The sequence below is a fragment of the Larus michahellis genome, chromosome 2, assembly GCF_964199755.1.
Source record: "Larus michahellis chromosome 2, bLarMic1.1, whole genome shotgun sequence".
NCBI lineage: Eukaryota > Metazoa > Chordata > Aves > Charadriiformes > Laridae > Larus > Larus michahellis.
Window position 1 is genome coordinate 93,481,790 of NC_133897.1, and position 24,252 is coordinate 93,506,041.

Genomic DNA, 24,252 nt, shown 5'->3' on the forward strand with positions numbered 1-24,252 from the left:
TTTAGTTCCGTCATGACCAAAAATGATAAATTTTCCCCAGGGTAGTGGAAAATGTGTAATGTGATTTCCAGCAGAGGAACTGGGCGCTTTTTGAGCTTGTTTGTCCTTGTGAAATTTAAATCATCGGAGGCTGAAATCTCATAAATTAGGGAGTTGAATCTGACTTGCTGGAACTGCTCAACTCCTAGATCAGTCTAAACCCAATTTCAGTAAGAATATTGCTTTCCTGGTCTTTTCCTAGTAAGTGGTAAAGCTGACAGTGTCTTTGATTCAGTTTAAAGTGATTTAATCTTTTTATGTCAGCACTTTCAATTTTTCTTTCTAAAGAATAGGGAGATCAAAGCATGCAGTGCAAAGATCTTGCTTTAAGTGATTGAGAGCTGACTAGGTCAGACAGCTTTCCTGAGACAAGTAAAGAGAAAATGCTTCCTGAGTTGCGTCTTAGATACTTACGTTACAAATAAAAGTGACGCTGCGAGTGCAATGAGGGTGGGCAGCAGGTACGAAGCAGAAATCACAGCTATCTTATTCTTGCGGAGAAAGCAAGTCTGCTGCTATCAACAGGCAAGGTGCTGCTGAGTGTTTTAACAGATGAAATATGTTGAATATTTCCATGCTGAATATCTCCATGCCAAATAATCATATGGATCACTGAAAGAAATCAAAGCATTTTTCTTCTTTATTAGATTTTGGTATCACAGTGAATATTGTTTCGGCAGTGCCCTCATGCCTGTTGCTACATGGAAATATATATTGGGGTAAATTCTGGCTCTTTTCACAATGGCTCTGTAAAAGCCATAATTAGAGACATCTGCGCTGTAGAAATTTATGCATGTCTTTAGCTTAGATCAAATCAGGGAGGTTCATATCTGCTTTCTCACAAAGTACAAATGGAGAAAAAGGAAATATAAGCTATATAAACAAATGATTAAGTTAATAGGTGAGATTTGCATGTGCAACTAATTTATTCCAGCTATAGGACACCACACATGCATAATTTTGCTACCAATTAGGATGCTGGTGCACGCCATGGACAATTTAAAGAAGTGCCTTGGGATTCAGCTGACTGTGAGGTACCCAGCAGGAAAAGAATAGGATCCTCTAACATGCTGCGGTGTGAGGTAGGATCAAACAGGGGTCCTTTCACTCTCATATTGAGGCAATAAATGCTAGTTTATAATGAAGTGTACTGCATACAATTCAAAAGAAGTATCAGAAACGTTTTTTTTTCTCTTAACTTGTGCTGAAATAGAGAAATTGCAAGTTTCATTCTATATAGCGTTTTGACACCACTCTTAATTCCTTATCTACATACCTTACTATATGCAATAACCAGAGGCCGCAAAAGTCTCAATGCTCCTGTCAGATTTAAATTTTTTTGGAACTTGATTCAACTTTTATGAAATGTGAAAGTTTGTGTTGTTTTTTTTTCTTTAATTTTATTCAGAGCTGGTTCTTAAGACTTTAATAATTATAGCTGAGAACTCGAGTGAAGGAGCGTGTGACATTTATTCTGAATCAAATGGAATATGCATGTAATGATCTAGCTGAGGAGTTGTAGTCATCTAGTACTTTGTAGCTAATGATAATTGTCTAATAAAAAGAACCTGAAATTGTTTTCTTAGAAGTCTGTTATTATGAATAATTCTGTTAGCAATATGTGAATCCAAAATAGGTTGAATCTAGATGAGAGGGTATTCTCAGTGTATGAAATACATAAGAATCAAGGTCATGCACAACATTTTGAAGTGTTGTTTTGTTGGGATTTTTTTTCCCCTTCCAAAGCTAAGTAAGTAATTAGAAGTGGCACTTGCCAGTGGCTGACTAGTCACTGAAAATGCTTATTGATGACCCAGAGCTGAGACTGTTAACATGCTGGTCACTGAGACAACCCTGTGCTCCCATTTTAATAGTCTCTTTGTTACTAACTGCATGTTTTAGATGAACTGGTAGTAAAAGTTAATGCACAGAATTATATTATATTTTCAAGATTGTCTTTGCAAGCTGTGCAATCGGAAATAGATTTTCTAAATGTTCAGCAACTGGGTAACAGAGGAATTTAAATATTTACATACATGACATGTTTTAAAGTAAATTTTAAAAATCGTATTCACAGAAATGTGTTACGAAGTTATGAGTTATTGTGTGTATATACTATATAGACTTCTATCTTAAATCTAGGTGGGAATAAATATGTCCATAATTATATATGTCTATTTGTGAAAAAGGTAGATTCAACTTTAAGCCATTTGGACACTTCTGATCCTACAGTTCTGACAATTATCCAGGCTATTTCTATTATTCATGGTAATTCTAAGAAAAACATAACTATTTCCATCTTGAAATTTCCAAAAGTTAAGAATTCCGACATTAATTTATAATGTGATATTGTTCACAGATTTGAAGTTCGGCTTGTCCCAATGCCAGGCTAAATAATGACCAAAATAGCACAAGAACTCTGATTGCTGAAGGATGGGAGCAACCATACACTAACAAAGCCTTACAGCAAGTGTTAGCTAGATCAAGTGGAGAAGGTGATTGGAGATGTTTTATACAACAGTGTATTCTTACTTCAAGCAAATTGTGGTAGATACGATTGGACAATGAAAGCTGCAATCCAGTTGCCTGATGTGTCCTGAAGGCATGACAGTCCATGATTTCCAAAAGTTTCAGTATATGTAGTCAAAATAGTTTCATAAAACAAGAAGGTAAGCACAGAATGACTTAATCACTTGTCTGAGGTTGCAAAGGAAGATAACGGCAAAATTAGGAAAAGAACCCAATTTTTTTTCAACATGACTAAAACATACGCGCAGTCTTGTTGTTGAGTTTAAAGACAGACAGTTAACTGGGTATCTGGATTTTTTAAGTCCATTGGTCACATTAGACAGGATTCACTGTATTTAGGAGCGGGTCCAGAGAAGGGCAAGGAAGCTGGTGAGGGGTCTGGAGAATAAGTCTTATGAGGAGCGGCTGAGGGAGCTGGGGTTGTTTAGCCTGGAGAACAGGAGGCTGAGGGGAGACCTTATCGCTCTCTACAACTACCTGGAAGGAGGTGGTAGCGAGGTGAGGGTCGGTCTCTTCTCCCAAGTAACAAGCAATAGAACAATAGGAAACGGCCTCGAGTTGTACCAGGGGAGGTTTAGACTGGATATTAGGAAAAACGTTTACACTGAAAGGGTTATTAAGCATTGGAACAGGCTGCCCAGGGAAGTCGTTGAGGCACCATCCCTGGAGGTATTTAAAAGAAGGGTAGACATAGTGCTTAGAGATATGGTTTAGTGATGGTTTTTGTCAGAGTTAGGTTGATGGTTGGACTAGATGATCTGAAAGGTCCCTTCCAACCTAGGCGATTCTATGATTCTATGATTTTAAATATGGAAAAACTGTGTAGCTCAGTGGATTTGAAGGTGAGACAGAGAGTCTTATCTGTTGGCCAGATTTTCAAACCTAGCCCACGTATGCAGCCAGACAAAAAGAGAGAAAGTATAAGACGAAAGAGGAATGAAGTAAAGGAAAGAGGGAACAGAGTGAAAGAAAAAGGTTTTCTGAGACAAAATTTGTATTGCTGTAAGATTGAAGTGGAGGAACCTTGGAGGTAGCATGACAGTGGCATTATCTGCCTGAGACAGAGAAATAAGAGAGAGGTTGTGTAAAATATTTTGGGGAGGGAAGGCTAAGACTTTCATAAGATAACAAAGAAAATATTTAATGCCAGTGGAAAAGAAACCTGACAGAATATGATATTATTCTCCTTGTTACTGTCTTTGAACACTGTTAGGCCAAGTTTATTTCCCATTTGTCGGGTTGCTCACTATGTATGAACTTGGCTGGTGTTGTGTTGATCACCTACAATCTTGCTCATTTCTAGGGCCTTCGTTTTTTTATTTTATTTGATTTTTAACATCCTGTTGCCCAATAGAAAATATGGGATGAAACACTGACACATCAGGATGGCAGAATTCTGTATTCCCAGGTAAGTGTGAAAAAATAGAGAATCAGGACCTGTCCTTCAGTGGGAATTGTGCTACTTCAGCATCTTTTAGAGCTTGACCCTATGTATTCATTGTTATTTCTTGTGCTGCTTTTTGTTACCAAACACATCCCTAAAGAATAAGAGTCAAATTCTGTTTTCTCAAGAACTTAATTCACTGTGTTTTCATAACAGTTCAGTCAAGACCTGGCAAGACATTAGCAAAAAAACTGACCTTGCCTGTTGTTCCACATAACTGGAAGTCGATTCAAACCTTCAAGCAGACATCATGGGGAAAAAACCCCCAACAACTGCACAATTTGATGACACCAAGCTGAGCGGTGTGGTTGATAGTCCAGAGGGAAGGGATGCCATCCAGAGGCACCTGAACAGCCTAGACAGGTGGGCCTGTGCAAACCTCATGAATTTCAACGAGGCCAAGTGTAAGGTCCTGCACCTGAGTCAAGGCAATCCCAATTACTAATACAGGCTGGAGGATGAGTAGACTGAGAGCAGCCCTGCGGAGAAAGACTTAGGGGTGTTGGTGGACGAAAAACTGAATATGAGCCAGCAATGTGCGCGCACAGCCCAGAAAGCCGACTGCATCCTGGGCTGCATCAAAACAAGCATGGCCAGCAGGTTGAGGGAGGTGATTCTGCCCCTTTCAGTACTTTAAGGGGGCCTACAGGAAAGATGAGACAAACTATTTACCAGGGAGTGTAGTGACAGGACAAGGGGTAACAGTTTTAAACTGAAAGAGGTGAGATTCAGATTAGGTTTTAGGAAGGAATTCTTTCCTGTGAGGGTGGTGAGGCACTGGAACAGGTTGCCCAGAGAAGTTGTGGCTGCCCCATCCCTGGAAGTGTTCAAGGCTAGGCTGGATGGGGCTTTGAGCAGCCTGGTCTAGTGGGAGGTGTCCCTGCCCATGGCAGCAGGGTTGGGACTAGATGATCTTTAAGGTCCTTTCCAACCCAAACCATTCCATGATCCTATTATTTTCCTGTTCATATAAAATTACATCATCTTCTACTCACTTGCTTCCCTCGCACCCTGTTCCTTGGATCCTGCTCATGTGATCATGAATTGCATTTATTCCCATGTGTATGCTCCGTTTGCAATTAGTTTAGATTTAATATTTAAAAAAAATTCACATGTTACACAGCATTTCATCTCAATCTTAAATTCATCTTCTAATGAAGCTGTGGCTGCAGATAAGAAGGGACGTGACTTTTGGCCTTAAGAGGAGGAAGAAATTTGATCCAGCATTCGGGAAAGAACTGACTATGCAGCTATTGTTAAAAGCTGACTAGAGGCTACAGTTTTATTATACAAAAAGGTGTAATGGAAAGGATTAAAGGGCAAAAGACCAGTGACATTCAATTTCTCCAAGCGCTAACAAGCCCTCCGTTATTCATTTGCAATTACAGTTCACTAAATTAGCTACATGAAAACAATAAAACATGGGTTCTCTCAGGCAGATTCCCAACAAGGGTGTTAGAAAAGTGAGGTTAGAGAGGGTAAAGAATGAGGGTACCATGGCTTTGAACTTGTTCAGTAAATTGATTCAGCTTGGATTTTCCCCATCCTCTGTGCACTTTCTCTTTTCTTTGACTTCTGTGCCTCACACCTTCGGGTGAGAGTAGCAGGAGCACCAAGCTTCTGCTACCTGCCTGAACTCAGGGACGGAGAATGAGGGCAGGCATCTAATGTTACTCTGTGCCTGAAGGGTATGCGTCTCTAGGAAGTGGAAAGAGCCCTCTTTTTAACTACTTCAAGACACAGGCCCTGGGAAGAATTGGAAAGGTTCTTGCTGTGCGCTTTCCTCCCTTACAATTACCTGCGATTGCATGTATATAGATGGAGCAGAGAAACTGCCACAAGTTTTTCAGGAAGGATGAGATTTTGCCTGCACCAAGGTTGCATTTTCTAGTACTTTGCACACGATTATTCTTCTTTTAATAGGCTTTTATCAATCAATGTTTTTAGTCTTTGGCATTTACCTCATCACTGTCAAGCTGCAGCTCACTTCATGGTTTTTTGGTACCATGTGTTACACAGGTCTTTAAATACACCACAGCTGAAATAGCCTCAGCATCTGAGGGAACTGTTTCCCTTGATAGCTGCTTTGTCTTTTGGTCACTGTATTTGATGCCAGATCTTGGATGTGAAAAGCTTCCCCTAAATTGTCTTTGTAGGGAATACTGAAGAGCTGGGACTTTTTCTGTGGATCATTATTCTGTTTCACTTCTGCTGAATCATTAGAGCATTTTCTCTAAACAAATTTGCTGCTCTCGGAGTGCTCAGAGACATTGGTTTTGTCTTTCTTCTATTCTGCTCAGTACCAGATGTCACACTTGCTCTTAGTTAGTGTCTTCCATCAGAGGGTGCATCAGTAGGTGTCAGGTGAAAAAACACCTCGCTCAGGAAAACCTGAAAGAAAACAATGATTCTTCTGCACTATCTCCAAAAAATATGCGTGGAGGTCTGTTCATTAGAGAATGTTTCCTAGCAGCTATGTTCACAAGAGCAGTAACTGTTTACAAACATTAGGTAATATTCACAGAAAGAAAATTTTGAGTCTATTTGAGACAACATTCAAGATTCAAGGGTGAGAGTCAGAGTTCTTTTTGTTCTATCACTCTCGTGTGTGTTGCCTATGTGCCCCATCAGATCTAAGCGCTGGGATTTGAACCTTCTTCTTCAGTCATTGTAGAGTGTTATGGAGGGTTTTTGGCAACTAATCTTCATTCATTGCCCTACAAATTAGAGCTTTAGTTGATTTCACAGGGTGGGGAAAAACGTCAGTTTGACTTTCTTCCTGTGACTTCAGATGCGGTGAAAAATGTGCATGTCCTTATTGACACAACCAAGAGCCCAAATAGTAAAAGCGTCTCAAAAGTTATGAACAGGTTTTAGGGCTTTTTTCGGTGGATCTGAGCAGAGTTGGGAAAGCTGCTATAGAATTAATTGTTTCCGTTCAAGGTTTGAACCTTCTGAGGCCAGAACAGGTGGGGCTGCGATTGCCAGTCTGACTGGTGTCCTCAAGTCAGTCCTTTCCTTCTGAACTGAATGGGAAATGTAGAAATGTACAAAACGCGGCGGGTGACCCCAGTTGCTGCAGTTCCTGCCTCTGTTGCTAAGCAGCATATAAAATAGTTATGACACTGATTTAGATCACAGTAATATACAGTGACAAAAAAAAAATAATTATGTTTACATGAGGCCCTTTGGCTTTAATGGAGCCCAGAGGGGGTGTACCATCCAGGTCTCAATGATACCACGGCAGCAAGGTCTGATGGCAAGAGCAAAAATGTTCTTTATCTCAAAAGGATGATGCCTGCTGAGAAGAGCCCCTAAACTAGGTGTGCAATAGAGAAATGCCTGAAAACAATGGCGCTGTACTGGTGAGAGTGAAGAAACCAAAGACCTGTTCTTTCATGCAGTTTCTTCCCGCAGAAAGCAGCCGTATTAGCTGGCAGCATCGCAACGACAGGGCTGTGAATGCTCAGGATATAACAGTGCTTTTCTCCTGTGATTTGGTTTGGGGAAAGGAACAATCCCTTACATGGGCTTTCCATATATTGTAATACGTTCTTTTTTTAGGATCATCTGGTCTGCAATTATTGAAATTCATCTACTGAAAAGCATTGTTCGTTATCTTTTACAAAGAATAGCAAATATTCTTTGATAAGAAACCAGTAATACACAAGTCATTCTTGTGTTTTTGTTTGTTATTCCCCCTTCCTTTATTTTTCTCTTTCTCTTTTTTCTTGTGTGGTTGTTTTTTGTTTGGTTGGTTTTTTTCACCCCAATGGAGATGTGTTTTGTTTTATGTAGGGTTCGGTGGGTTTTGTTTTGGCTTGTTTTTTTTTCCCTGTGGGAAAATAGAAGATAGGGAGCAGAAGTGGGTGAAGAAAATATTTTTGGCCATGAAGTTTTTCAAACAGATATTAGTAGAATGTTAAGACTCTATTTTTTTTTCTCAGTCTACCAAGTGAAAATGACTCCGAAAATGAATCCTTAGGTGCCTTTGAAAATTCTATGCTTTTTTACCCTACAGATTTGACCAGATAAACATAAACACTTATTTTGGTAATAGATATATTCATGATTGCTGTAGTTCATTTACTTATCCGTGTATACATTTTATATGGTTTTACCTTGTAGGTGCAGATAAAGTATTTACTAAATTTAAATAAAACTTCGTTTTCCACAAACATAGTGTATCCCATTTTCTTACCAAAACACAATAAAACAAAATATATGGAATATTGTGCAGTAGGTAAAAGGAAATATATTTCTAGTCAGATATGAATAACAGATTAGAACAATCTATAATTCACTTTTATCTTGCTTTGATCTGAAAGCAAACTATGAGCAGCTAGAAACATTAAAGACTGGGAGGAAATAAGGATGACTCATTTTCTTGATTCACATTGAATTTATTTTGTAAAGAAATGAATATGACCCTGTTTGTTAAAACAGCGTTATGTGGACCCTTTAAAATGTTTTGAGTTTATTTCTCAAAAGGTACGTCTGTGTATCAAAAGAATCTATCACTGTATCAGTGATTCAGCATTAGGCACGACGCTATAAACTTTCTCTGGTATTCGTCACTATCTTTTAGTTTTTCCTTCTTCACAGCAGTTGGCTTAAATCTGCCTTTCCAGACTTACGCACATGTCATGGTGAAGAACAGAATTGAAATTTAAGTATGCAAGTGAAAAATGTTGCCCTTCGATATATTGTTGAATAATATGATATTTGATTAGAAATGGGAACTTGAAATAATATTTATATATTAAGATCACCATTGTCTATGGCAAGGTTGATACACTAATTTGTAGATGTAGACAAAAGAAGAAAAGGTTTTATTTGATATCTTTCTGATCCAAGATGTTCCTATGTGTATCAAAAATAGCTCTTAAAAATGTATTTGAAAACTGCAAGAAGAAAGGGCTCTGCTCTTCCTCATCTCAAATTTAAACGGTGGCGGGAGGATTGTGCTGATGCAGTAGAAAAGGCTTCGGTCCCTTCACGATTTATTGCCCTGGGGACACTTCCAGCTTGCCACTGGCAAACGTCAGACTGGACAAACAACAAGTGCTAGTTTTCTAGGCTCTGCCCATGTTTTGATCACAGAATAATATTTTCCACAGTAGATTCTGTAAATGCTTATACTGTAATTACTCCTGCTCATCGGGAAGCTAACATAGTCTTGTCTTGCCAGCTTCACATTTCAGACTTTACCTTGTTCCACTGAGATGCCTGGGAGCAGCATTGGTTTAGGTAGTTTGGCGTTCCAGGCATCCAGAGTGTCATGCTGTGGTCATGGTTTGGATCTTAGCTTTGCAACTTTTCTTTTTAAAGATACAGGTGAACCTTTAAAAGGTAGTAGCAGTGGTGTTTGGGGAATAATATGAATTTGCTGCTTGCTGTCCTGTGCAAGCGTAGCAGCACCGCTTCTCATATGTAATCAATCAAGTAGTTTGGGCGTTCATTATTCAGGCATACCGCCATCTATAGCAGGCTCTAAGTGTTGATGATGACAGCTTGTGGAGGTTTGCTTTTCCTTTAAGCTCAGAAACTTGTTTCTTGAAGCTGATAGCTGCTAGTTTTATGTATTTGCACCATAATGCAGACAAGTAAGTACAACATGCAGACACATTTTTTCTTAGGTTGTAGGAAAGTTTAATTGATGATCACAACTTGGGTCTATGACATGAATGTTTAATTACAATGTGTGTTTAAAAACAGCTGTAGTAATGCATATATTTGTACTTAGTTTCTCAAGTCCAAACGGTGCTTTTTCTGCAAAAGATAAGACATACTATTTTGAGCAACACAAAGCACCTTACAACAGTTTGGATTACTTAGTGGTATGCCAGGTGAAGGTTTAAGTTTCAAATTATTGCCATAATAAAGACAGTCTTGGTCCTTTCCTATCAAGTCATTTTGGTTGGATGTGATGGGAAAGGAAATAATGACAAAAATATTCTGGTTAGGGTTAGGTAAAACTGTGCATGATTTGTCGGAACAGCAGGGGGAGTAAGAAGGTCAAGTTGTTGAAAGAGCAGCTGCTTCCTTGGAGGTTGAATCACAGAATCACACAGAATCACAGAATGATTCAGGTTGGAAAGGACCTTGAAGATCATCTAGTTCCAACCCCCCTGCCCTGGGCAGGGACACCTCCCACTAGACCAGGCTGCTCAAAGCCCCATCCAGCCTGGCCTTGAACACTTCCAGGGATGGGGCATCCACAGCTTCCCTGGGCAACCTGTTCCAGTGCCTCATCACCCTCACAGGAAAGAATTTCTTCCTGATATCCAATCTAAATCTCCCTTCTTTCAGTTTGAAGCCATTACCCCATGTCCTATCACTACACTCCCTGATAAGGAGTCCCTCCCCATCTCTCCTGTAGGCCCCCTTTAGGTACTGGAAGGCTGCAGTAAGGTCTCTGCAGACCCTCCTCTTCTCCAGGCTGAACAACCGCAGCTCTCTCAGCCTGTCCCCATAGCATAGGTGCTCCAGGCCTCTGATCATCTTCGTGGCCCCCCACTGGACCCGTTCCAACAGGTACATGTCCTTTTTGGTTTTTTTGATTGTTCTTCTTACTTCCCTTCCTTCCTCCTGACAAAATACTACCTGCATTCCTTTTTCTCCCCATTTTGTTTATTGTTTTGAGGGGATACTTTTGTTTTCATGTCTCTGAATGCTGAGTGTGTGTTCATCTAGGCTAATGCCAAAGGACTGGCTGTGATGGAAACCAGAGTCCTTGTTTCTCCTCATCAGAGACCCCTTTAGGCAAATGTTAACCTGCCAAAAGCATGTGCATTCCAAGGAGGATTTGCAAATGAACTAGCTGTTTTCCATGAACAATATTTCCTGACCTAAATCTTTCTGCGCTAAGGAAAAAAAAAAGTAATGGTATGTACTAAGAGGCTGTTACAGATGAGAGAATATTTTCTCTAGAGTTGCCCTTGCCCACTCATATTAATATTAACTATTTCTAGAATATGGTAATAAATTCTGGTGAGCGTAGCATTTCATTGTAATTATTCACGGAACTGACCCTGTGCCTATAAACAGATGTTTTACCTAAGTGGATTAGCCCACTTGCATGTTCTTTTAAATAGCAATCTGCGGTAGCCTTGGAAAGTCAAAGACATTTGTGGAAATATTCTCATCTCAATGTGTTGGATATTACTGGCCGAGTCCTGCTGGGATTTGTGAATAACGTTGCCAGTACAATGAATTGTAAATTCAACTCTACTGTACTGAAAAAGCCTGTTTTTCATGTGGCATCACCAGCATCATGACAGTAAATAAATTTAAAGTGCTGTCTTTCCTGTTTTCCTCTGTATTTCTAAAAAACTTAAAGCGCTGCTTTGGGTAAATGAAGAGGTTACTCCTACTCCTGAGGACTGTGGGGGAGCTGGGGACAGGCAGGTGGCTGTGGTCCTTGCCACAGGAATAGCATTAGACGCAGAGTGTGTGTAGCAGGTGGTACCCAGTACAGAGAGCTGGAATTCTGTCTCTCCCAGCTTGCCGAGAGATGCTTTGTTTTGACCTTACAGCACTGGCAGCAGGAGGCAGGACAAATTCCCACATAAGGTTGCTCCTTCTAAGGAAAAAAATGGGAAGAAACTCTCTGCATGCCTTTTTCCCTCATCTGATTCGTTTACACAGGAGTAGCCACACCAAGACTTCTATGTTGACTGCATTGGCCTTGCTCTCGCGATACTTCTGCTGAATACAGCAACAATACGACAGCCAGCAATGCCAGTTGTCACCTACAGGATGCTGGTGGCATGAAAACCAGTGTGTAGTGAGATGTGGAGCTCTCTTTAGTAGCTCTCCGTTGCATGCAGACAACACATTTTTCTGCAAATATTTGCGCACTTTTTGCAGGTCTGTTGTAATAGCTTCTGCCTTGCAATTAAACTCTCTCTCGGATTTTTTTTTTTAAAAAGCTAACCCTTTGTATAACCTTGAGTTTATTTCTTGACTATATTTGTTGATAACTTTGTTACACCTCAGCTTTCTTTGACAGTATTGGTACAGAAAGCAAAAGTAAGCCAATTGATAATTGGCTTCAGTTGCCTAAGTTTTCAGTTACCTCTCTAATTTCACAGTAGCTGTTGGTAAGGAGGTTTGGTGACTTCAGTAAGTCCACTGAAACCAAGAAATTTCTTTCATTTCCACTAATGTGAGAATAAAGACATGCCCATAACTTTTATTTGACATACACATAAATTTGATCTACCTGTTCAGTCCTGTTCATAAAATCCTCTGTGTTTTATAAGCTAAAGTCCCCCGGTAGCTATTGTCTCTAAATTATCTGCTTTTTTCCAAAACTACTACTTAGTCATCCAATATTTTTTCCACTATTGCTATGAACAGGTAATAGGATGACATGATTACAAGACAGAAGATTTTCACTTACTTACTTGCGGCATACTTACCCAACTTAGATATATTTCTCAGGGTGATAACAAGGAGACTGCTAGCAAGCCTCCATCCTCTGATTTTACTGTAGCCCACCCCACGATGTGATGAAGCAGTGATATGCTGAGCAAGGTCCAGGCACACGCTCCATGACTCCTGCTGCAGTGCGAGAGATGCTGCAGTGACCAGGTCAACCCTGCAAACAGAGTTCTTCCCTGGAGCTGGCAATTCTCCCTGCAGGACTCATCCCTGGCCTGTTGGTTTCACTTCCACTGGACATCCCTTAGCACTTTCCTCTAAGAGGACTTTAAATATTTATTTCTAAGTAACCTTATTTATGAAAACAGAACTTTGTTTCAAAGTCAGGTCTGAGGTATACGAGGGAGGTGTCAAGAAGGCTTTTGAAGCCTGACTCAAGGCTTGAAGTATTCTTGAAGTGTAGGCGTTTGACTGAGAAGGTAAGGGCAGAAGCACTACTGCTATTACATAGTGAAAGTTTTGTACTGAAGCGTACCCCTCCCCAGTGTAGTCTAACAGTACAATACTGTTCTTAAAGTTTAACTTAGTCACCACAGATCCCAATTTTGGAAAATATCCTTCTTGAAGACAACACTGAAAGAGATATTTAGTATAATACAACAGGAGAATTCAACACATGCTTGAATTTAACACGTGCTTAAAATGTTTCCCCAAATGAGAAGGACTTAAAGTTCATGTTTGGATGGTTGCCTGGATGGATCCCAGACTCTGGAGACATTTACTCCAATCCTCTGTCCCCTTCCGAAGTCAAACTCCCTTCCTGTTGTCACAGGTTCACAGGCTACAGGCTATTTTAAGACTTTTCTGATCATCTGATCTGGCTTCCTGCAGGTGAGAGCTCAACTTTTGCACCAGGCCCAGAGCTATGTGTTGAGTCAGAGCAGATCACAGGAAAAAGAAGCCACCAGAGTGTCCAGCGCTTAGTAGTGGAGGGTCAGCCCTGCTGTTGGGTAAGCTCTCTCAACCATTAATTACCTTCTGTGTTCAAAGCCGAAGCTTAACATTTTACTCTGAAAGTGTCTAACTTTTCTGCTGGTTTATTTTTTAACACCTTTGAAATAACTTTTTTTTTCTTTGCTGTCTTCCAGCCTTTCACAGTCTTGATGCAGCTAAAATGATAAGAAATTTCATTTTCAAGTTTTTTTGTTCCTTTTCTGTTTTCTGGGGGTTTCTGGGATTCCAACTGTTCTAGGAGGGCAGCCTTTATAAATACTTTTATACAGTATACAGAACCTTTTTCTATAAAACGGTTCTTAACTTCCCTGCAGTTTTCCAAGGGAAGTGATTGAAATCATTGGACAAGAAGCCTTAGATGAAATAGGTTTCAATATTTGTAAATTATCCAGGGTAATAATGAAAGACTTCCTACTTGAATGTACTTACAGACTCTCATTCTTTTTTCAAAGCCAGAGAATACATTTTCTTTATGCATTTTCATTATAATTTTAATTAAATATTTTTTCATAAGTGCAGGGGTTTTTTTAATTATCTATTTCTCATAGATGAAAAAAGAACCACATTTTACTTTCAGATGTTCTGATTAAAAAAGAAAAACAGAAGAGTTTTCAAATATCCTGGTATGAACTCATAGCAGTTGCTAACTCTGGAGTAATTCTACATTTACATAATGTTGAAGATTGGAAAGGTCTGAAAATAACAGTTGTGAGAGGGAAGAATTTCTGTTCTGAAAGTCATGGAAATTGGGAAAGTTGGCATGGTCACATGCCCTCCATTTATTGCTTCCTTACTTGTGATAAGGAGCCATAGAAGCAATAAGTGAGGTGGATCTATTGGGTAAATTACTTCTGGTTTTGTGTAATCCTTTCATATACTTACACTTACGGAGCAATGATTAAGTGAATGTGATGTCTTAAAAATGGGTAATGTTTTTAGCTCATCTTATTGACATTCTAGATATGCTGCTGTTTTGATAATTATGCAACTATTGTCAAAGGCTTTCAGAAAGAGGAGTTTAGCCTATTTTTTTCAGTGGAAAAATTCAGCCTTCACAGTTTCCACTTGTATAAAAGCTGCAGGTGTTTAGCACTTATTAAAATCAGGCAATTCATCTACAATCGAAAAAAGTACATGCTCAGCCTTTTTATCTCTATACGGTATTGAATAAAGTTTTGCCACAGACTTCAAAGATCCAGCCCAGTGTCCCTTCTTTTGACTTATTGCAAGAGAAAAGGAATAGCTCTTGATTTCTTTTATACATATGTAGGTAGATATATACGTTGGATTAGTTTGGTTCTGCTTGAATATTTGACATCAGAAGTGGTTCCTTCCTCTAGCAGTTGTCTATGACAAGCTGGGAAATGGATAGCTTTTTACTTAAGGAAGACCCTCTCTTTAACAAGATAAATATTCCGTGTGCTCTCTTTTGATGTTTGAGACAATAGTTGGGTATGTCTTTTAAAAATATTACTTCCTTTTGCTGCCCCGCTTTGATATATGAAGGGAGTGAATGGAAGTGAGCGAGAGGCTGACGTGCTCAGCACACAGCACCCTGGAGAGACAGCGCTGCTTCTCTGCTGAAGTGCAGAGCCCTTTCTGGTCTGCCCAGCTCATGGAAATAAAACATGGTACTGTTGCGTGAAAAGGGGCAAAGCGGTTTTGGCAGAAGATAAACCCCCTTGTGTTCTAACACTCCTTACCGAGGTGGGAGGCCAGGTGCGGCTAGGTTTAAATTCTGAGTGATGCCCAATTCAGCACTATCAGTCCAATCACGTTTAATATGTATTAAACTATTACAACTTGGATACACTAATAGTGGGCTGCACCTTCAGTCTAGTCGTGCTCATGAACTAGCGTGGCCACTCTCGAGCCTTTGGTCGCGTTCAGTGAGAAACTGAAATGACTATCTACTTAAACAGTGCAGTTTATTTAACCAACAGATATATAGGTTCTTAGGATTGCCGGTGATAAATACACTGTCTGCAAAGCGCACGCAAATAAAGTTATTGTTAAGTATACAAACGCGCGACAAAGTTATAAATGATACAGCCTGGCTATAAATGTAGAAAAGAGAGTCTCTAGAGAAATTTCTAAGTTTCCCGAGAAAGCACTCAGTATAATCTAAGTCTTACCCAAAGGCGTCCCTATGGGGGGGAAGAGAGGCTCAGCCCGTTGACTGATCCCAGAAGTCAGTGATGGAATTCTTTATGATGGTGTCTTCCCTGGGTATCCCCCCCTCTCTCGGGCTATTTTTATACTATTTGTTATCTTCAAGGTGGAGTTTGAGTGACTTTAGTCATACATACTTTTATCATGATTGGTGTAAATTTCTCTCGCTTCACAATTAAAGGTATAGTTTACGAGAAATTCAGGGCGCAGACTCAAGAAGGAGTGGTCGCACCCTGGAGGCGGGTAGCCTTTGGGATGGAGGTGTGTTTTGGTATTATAATGACATTGTAATGAGCAAAGTTCGCACAAAGGACAGCATTTCATCAAAATTTGACAAAATGTTGGCTCTGAGCATCTAGCGGGCAGCTAATTGGCAGCTTATCTGTTTCATGGTATCATCCCATTCCCGTATCCGCTATACATCATAAGGTAAAGCCGCAGAATAATTGCATCCCATCCCGTACCTCATGTAGCTTATCAGGGAACCACAGATGTTGTGTCCTTCATGCCAGCTGCGGCTATTTTCTACCTCAGAAGCCTCTTGATTTTATACTTTTCCTTAATGTGTGAACAATGCTGTACTTTTGTATTTTTTAGCCAATTTAGTATTTATTCCACAGGTACTCGCGTGCCAGTCCCAGGATAACATGTGCTGCTGTGTTTAAGCTGTTCACAAAGCGTCAGAGGGTGCCTTTTCCCTGTGCAATACCCAAAATTTAAATCATGGAACTACCTTGGTTTTCAGATGCTGTGCCAGGGGAGACCTGAAATACTTGTCTTCCTTAGTGGACGAGTGGCAATGCATATGCATCTGCTAAAATTAAATGTGGGATTTATTGAAGCTAAATTGAGCACCTTGATTTCTGATGATCAAGTGCATGCTTATGAGCCCACTTACTGCCTACAGACTATGCCCAGAAAAGACTTTTCAGACGGGCTGCAGTGCTGAATTTATAATCCCTCCCTGATGATGATGACAAGGGTCATATTCTGGAGACATTAAATATACCCCAGGATTTTGGTCAATCTTAAAAAGGCTACAGTGCCAGGGAGTGCCCCAGTTAGAAGAACAGCTGACTGGCTCTCCTTCTGTAAGCTTTCTCTGGCTTACTACTATCACTGTTACGGATTTGCATGGTTAATGTTTTTGGTACATTTAGACATCAACAGGCAGGTGGTATGAAGAATTTAGGTCTACATAGAAGAGGAGAAAATGAATTTGCTCTTACTTAATTTTGCTTGCCTGTGCTTAGAGTTTTGGAGATTTAAATAAATAAATAAATAAATACATAATTTACTTTTAAAAGAGCTTCTCCATCAAGTTTGTAAAGATACATTGACCCCTCAGTTAATTCATTTGCCATAATTATGGATGACATTCTACTTTGTGGCTCCATATGTGAACTAGATGTACAAAGGACAAAGAACACGAGCTGTTCATTTACTTTTCGTGATGCTCATTCCCAGAATGGTCATCCTCACATCTAGATGTGGCTTGGAAGAAAAGGCCTTCCTGGGGTCAGCCATGTTTTGAAACAGTTCTTTGACTTTTTTGAGATACTCAGATGACTTTATTGGCCTCCAAATGAAATATTCTGAGTACCTAGGTACTCCACCTAGGCACCTACCTCATTTCTCCAAATATAAAGATCTTAGAGTACGAACTTCACCAAAGTTACCTGCTAAAAGTGTATGGTGTGTATATCTCCCATTATTTTTCATCTTACGACAGCTACTTGGCCTCTATGAGACTGTTTAGCATTGATGCTGTATATGTGTTGGAGGTTTTTTGCCACATCTATAAAATCTTTGTCAAGAATATGATACTGAAAACAGTCAAGGAACAACTAAGCGAACAGTATTGTAACACGTAACACAGAAAACACCCTGATCTCAGGGATGATTACATGAACACAGTATTTTTTTTTTGTTGGTATCATAAGAAAGAAACCTTAGAAGTGCAATTCTACCTTTTATAAAAGGGCTTTATTGTTCACAGTTTCAAGGCAGAATAATTGAAATACCAAGGGAGGAACTGAAGAAAGGCATAGTGGGAGGTTGAAAAAGCTTTTTGGGGCCAGCCATTACATAGAAGTATGATTTCAATTTAAAAAGTTACTACACAAATATATAGTAAACAGAATATTGTGTTACCTTATAGCAGTTTGTGTATGGAAGAAGTTTGAGAAGGAAAAATAAGCTTTTGAAATACTAAAAATGAAACCATCTCAGCACATCAAAGGGAGAACACAGGATAATACCAAAAAAAAAGATCCAATAACATGAAGATACATGCAAGATGTAAAGTTCCTGTGCCTGTCAAAGTGTTTTTCATGTATCGTGCTTCCATGATGGGACATGTTCACTAAGCAAAGGATAATTTTCTGTTCTCTCTGAAAAGTACCAATACCGACAAGCATGGAGGCACTCTCTCGTGTTATTTTCAAGAGGGTAATTGCTGTTCTGTATGAACAATGCATTTTAAAAGAGACAGCAATCAGGGCAATTCTGGGAAGCCTGATGCTGCATGAGTCCTCCCTAGATTAAGTTTGATAGCGTTGGCTGTCCGTCCGTCCTCCAGTGTGGGAGTTAGACATGAGCAGGGAAGACACTCGGGGCCTTCCCTTTGCTTGGGACCTTCATTGACTCCAGCACAGTGCAGCACTGCGTGTATCTCCCACGTTCAAAACGGTTTTAGGGTTACAAAGCCAAGTGCCGAGGAATTAAAGGAGGGTTCCTTTGTGACAGCAATTTAGCACTCGCCTGTGTGAACCAGGCTAACAGAGATCAAACCTCAATAAGGTAAGTTTTGGAAGCACTGTGCGGGTCTAATGCCTTAAAGCTCTTTTATCTTATAGTAGCTTTGTGTTTAATTGATTAGCCGCCTGTCCTAGGCAGGTATTTCATAGAATAATTACTAAGGGATTGTGTCATGAAATATTTGGAAAGACAGTTCCTACTATAACGAGAGACGTAGCTTGTGGTAAAATTACTGATTTGTGCATATCGGTAAGAGGACTCAATGTGTCAGTAAGAATCACAGCTGCTAAATTCTCTGTAATCCTCTGATTGTCAAGAGTGCATCCCTGGTGATAGAAGACGGAAGGTTTGGGAGGGGGAAGCCTTTCATGTGTGCAAGAAAGAAAACTTTGAAACATGGCCTATGAAGATGAGACTTGTATGCCTGACTTGTAAAGAATGTCTATTAAATGCCTTCTTGGTTACATTTTCACTGCTCTAGGTTCACTTTGTTTTGACATGCAATTCTCCCTATCCCCCTTTGTCTATTCTTGTTCTGCATTCATATTTCAGTATCAAATCTGGGTTGGAAAAGACCTCAGGACATCTCTACCCTAATCTCCTGATCAAAACAGAGCCAGCTAGGTCAGGCCAGGTTACTTAAGACTTTTTCTGTCAGGATTTGAAAACCTCCAGGGATGGCGGATGAATAGCCTCTCTGGGCAACTTATTTTAATGTCCACATGTCCTCATGGTGAAAAAGCTTTTCCTTATATGCAGTCTGAACCTCTCTTATTTAAATTTATGCCTGATGTGTCTCTTCCTTACAGTATGCAATGCCGTCAAAGCCTAGCTTTCTTTCCTGGATGACTTCCCTGTAGATGCTGGGGGACTGCTATCAGGTACCCCCCTCACTGAAACTGTCTCTTCCCCACAATAGACAAGCCCTGGTCCCTCAGCCTCTCCTGAAATGGCAAGTGCTCCAGCTCCCAGCCATCTTGGTGGCTCTCCCCTGAACACCCTCCAGTTTATCAATGCCTTTCTTGTACTGAGCGAGGGCACTAAAACTGGATACAATATCTAGATGTTGCCTAATGTATAATCCCTTCCTGTGATCTCCTGGTGATGCTGCTGTTCATACAGCCCAGGATGCTGTCGGCCATGCCTTTTTGACAGGGCATGCTGATGCTTCTCTTGCAGCTTGCTGTCTGCCACAGTACCCAGGGTCTTCTCCACAGAGCTGCTCCCCAGCAAGCTCATCACCAGGCTGTGTCATTGTGGGGGCTCTTCCTTCCCTGGTGTGGGGCTGGGCATTTGTCCCTGCTGAATTGCATGGTGTTCCTGTTGGCCCATTCCTCCAGCCTCTCTGAGTCCTTCTTAATGACAGCTCTGTCCTCAAACATTTTCACTGGTCCCTCCAATTCGATGTCATCTAGGAACCTAATGGTGTGCACTCTCTTGCCTCCTCCAGGTCATTTAGAAAGATGTGAAACAGAACAGGTCCCAGGATAAATTCTTGTGATAATCCACTTGTTACAAGCCTTCAGGCAGCATATGATCCATTAACCACAGCCCTCCAAGCCTGGCCATCCAAACAGTTTTTTACTCATCTACTTGTTCACCCATCCAGACCACAAGATACTAACTTGTATAAAAGACTTCTGTGGGAGAATATTGTGTGTGTTTAATCTTGCGAAAGTCAGGGCAAATGACATCCACTGTTGTTTCCTCCGCCACTACTCCAGTTATTTTATCATAAAAGGCAACCAGGCTGGTCAGGCATCATTTACACTTGGTAAATCCATACTGACTGTTCCGAGTCACCTTCATATTTGTGTGCATATAAACGTGTCCCTCTAATGACAAAAGGGAAACTGGTCCTTTGGAAACTAAGGCTGGCCTTTCACAGGGTCAGTGAAACTGGTTGGCATTTGTGTTCCTATAAAGGGCAAGATACTGCACGTTTCAAGTCAGCGGGAGTTTTAGCAGTTATTTCCGTGGAAACAAGTCAGACCCATAAACTAGAAAAGGGTTCGTTTGTTAATAACAAGCCTTTCTGAGTTAATCATACTTTAGACTGAAGACAAGATTTTCTGTTTGGTCATTTTTTCAGACAGAACCCATAGACCAAACAATAATAAAGAATGATATCTTGCCCTGGGAGCTGCTTCACCCAGCTACTCTTTGAATTGAAGTTCTTATAAAATGGAACGCATTGGGAACTAACCATAAAGAACACTAAGGTTATTTTATTTTTTATCATAGCTGCATCTGCCTTAAGCACACAATAGTTAAGGTTACAGCTGTCTTGAAACTCAGTCTAGGGGAGTTCAAACTCAGTAGAATTCAGTAGTTAGAAGATGGCTCAAGGACCAAACCCGGCCTTCCCTTCAAGGTACCTTCAGCAGCAGTATTGAAAGCGTTGTACACTTTTAGTTTTTCTGTCTTTTCTCTTTTATTGAAATTTGCAGTCCTTAAGTAATTAATTTGAGACTGCATATCCCAATGTAAAATAAAAAGGTAGTGGGGCACCAATAAGGTAAATAACGGCTTTGTCTTATTGATTGATAAAGTAATCCTTCCTTTTTGTTGTGTATTTTCTTTTTTCCCTGTTGCCTATATTTGATTCTCACATATTATTTCAAGTTAGATTTAAACTGTATGCTAACACAATACCTAAAATGGGTGCTTTCTTCACTACATGATCAAGGAGTTTTGTGCAATCTTTAGTCCTCAGAAAATAATAACCCTATCCTATAGGTGCTGTCATGTTGCACAACTGGTACAGCTTTAAATCACTTGACCAAAAGGACACTTGTTGCCAGGAGTAGAGCCTGTGCTTCCCATGACCACACACATCAGAGACATTTGATATGGATTTCTACCTGCCTCTTGACTATGTACTAATCTGCTGATATTAAAGAACTTGACATCTTTCCTTACTCTGCGCCGATTCCTCTAATCTAATTTGACACACTTAGCTGCAAAACTTGAGTTAGAAGCATGGTCACCTTAGAGTGGCTTGCAATCAGTGCAAAGAGATAAGTGCATCCCAGGAATGATTCAGCCCATCTCTCTTTATCTGTCTGTTGCTAATATAGGGAGTTTTGGATAGTTAGGCTTCTGTATAGGCGCCTCACTGAAGTAAATATGTTTATCCGCGTGTTCATTCAATCTCGGGCTGACTTTGTTGCACACAGGGAATTACAAATTATTTCAACCAGTTTCAGTCCTTTGAAAGATTTAGGATTCCCCCCCACTTTTAGTATTCTCTTGCAAGAATGAGGGTGAAAAAAAAAAAGAGGAAAAGAGATATTTTGATGAGCAAAAAGTTCATTGAGCAGATTTTAATTTTCTGCTGTTGTTTTTAATGACTTTCTGACTGGAAGTCATTATATGCTCAAAAATGTGCAAAACCAGGAGCTATTGCACAGCTATGACTGGGCAGAAGGTGGTATCAGGAGCCCTCAAGGAGCACCTCAGTACCCTAAAGTCAGCATGTCCCCTTTGCTTCCCATTACTTTGCTTTGGGCTTCAGAAATGAGTGGAAACACAGATAATTCAGGATAAGTGAAACAATGGATTTCAAAGTATACTTTGGTTCTGCAGACAACCACGTTAGTTCAGCGATGGACCTTTTTTGGAGGTATGCCCTTACCATGGCCATGGTAATGGAGGAACCAGTGACAGCTGGGAAGGAATCAGATGTTTTTTATAATAGACTATTGAGTACAGCTGGAGGGGAAAAGCTTCAAGAGAGAGCCTGCACAAGAAGAAAGATGGCTTAATAGCCTGCTCTGGACAAGGGAAAAAGGCAGGATTTATATGTAGGAGTTTTATTAAGCATATTTGGTTTAATGGGTAAAGCTATACTTGCAAACTCTTTAGGTGAGGTGCAAATCTCTCAGACTGACAAACTGGTTTATGGCAGGTCCTCTCATCTTTTTAGTTGTATGCTCAGTGCATTGTAGAAGTGCAAAGCTGATGTAAAATGCAGCCTGTGGGTGTTAGTTAGTGTTTTCAGAGTAATTATAGCCAGGGCAGGTCTAGTCAGATGTAGGAATAAGGGAAGCAGGAGATCCGATGTAAAAGAGAATCCAGGCTTCAACTCATTATCAGCATTCAGCTCTAATATCTTTGTGAGGTACAGAAACACTGTTGTTTTCAGGGTACTGATGATATGTGCATTAAAGTCTAGAGGTATTATCCTGTTTATGCTAAATCCCATAATGAATCTGCAGGAAAGCATGAAGACAATTTGTAAGGTCAGCTCTGAGCCTTCAGTCTAAGATGCTGCATCTCTTTACTCAGCTTCCTAACAGTGAATTCTTCCCAACGTAATGCAAGCTGTGTTTTATCCAATTTGATTCCATTGCTTTTTCCTGTCCAACCCTCCAGGTGCCTTGATCAGCCAAGCTTCCAGAATCAAAAAGAAATTGATGAAATTTCAAAAAAGCAAGGGCATGTTGTATGCTATATACACTATGCTTTTGTGGAACTATTATACCAAATGCAGAAAATAGCCTTGTTTCTCCTCTTGATAGTTTAAGATATAATGTAAATTGTGATATTTATGTATAGTGTAACTTTTGTTGCCATGTAAAGACAAATTAGTGCTGTCTCTATAGCACAAGATCTGCTGCTGCCCTATGCTTTAACACAAGTGACCCCAACATCATATGTGCTCTTTCTCTATTTGCTGCTGCATATCTCTGAATTACTTGGCCAAAAAAATTCCACAAAAAACACCAGAAAAGCACTGAGTCCCTATAGAATCCCATAATCCTCATTGCATAAGCCAAAGGAATTATCAGAATTTGCAAGAGTGCAAGTATACTTGATGACTAGGCCTTTCAGCAGTAATATCTTCGTAACAGAATTTTTGTGTTATAGCCTAGTGGAAAAACACAAGAGATGCTTCAAACAGCTGTCCCCTAGAGCACATAGGATAGTTACTCACAAAAATATTTGCAGCTGTTACATACTAGCAGTTACCACTGGGCATTATTAGTCCTTTATTTCTGAACCTGAAAAATCTAAATTTTAGCAAATTCTGCAGCACTGCTTGAAAGCATAATGTTTCCGATAAAGTGCACCAGTGGTCTCAGGCTGCATACCCACAACATGATAGAGAAAGTCCCTTGGTTTAAACTGAACCAGTTCAGCTTATCTTCAGTTGTGGTCATTTTTTTCACTCAGCTAATCATCCTTCCTCTGGGCTAATTTTCTAACATTGCTCTTTATTTGCTCTCTACAGTTGCACTTAAGAAAGGAAGAGACACTAACGCGTAGTTGTATTTTTCTCATTTATTCCTTTAAATGAAGTTAAAGAAACTCTCAATGTTAAGGAGCAAAAAATCTCAGGAAGTGTTTTCATTAAAACTCTGCTGGCAGCAACTACTCTGCCTCTGGCGCTGAAGGTTGCCTGTGTGTTGCTCGGTTCTCAGTTGCTCTAATAGACGGTGTAATTTCTTCCTGTTGAAGCAATTCAATGCGGGGAAGCAACTTTATGTATTTTGTTGTATTCTGACACTTTATAAATTGTTATTTTTAAATGTAATACTTTAAAGTCCTTATCATAATATTGTTGATGTATTTAAAAGCTTTGAAAATACTAAGGCAAGGAAAGAGATGCTTCAGAGACAGGGGTTTACTTGTAAGATCATTCTGTACTTGCTTTCTATACTTTGGCACTAATGGAAGAATTTCTACTCCTTTGCTACCTCTGACTTGGAGCGATGCACCTACTAATGGAAATGTCCGATTCCTTTTTGCTTAAGCATCTAGTTCTGAAAATGCCACCTGAAAGTCCATCATGGAAAAGAGGAGAAGGAACCATTCTGAGAATCCAGTGACATCAGGTAGGGCCACAAAGATGTAAGGTAGATATAGATGAATATCATATTTCTCCTGCTAGCTGTTCTCAC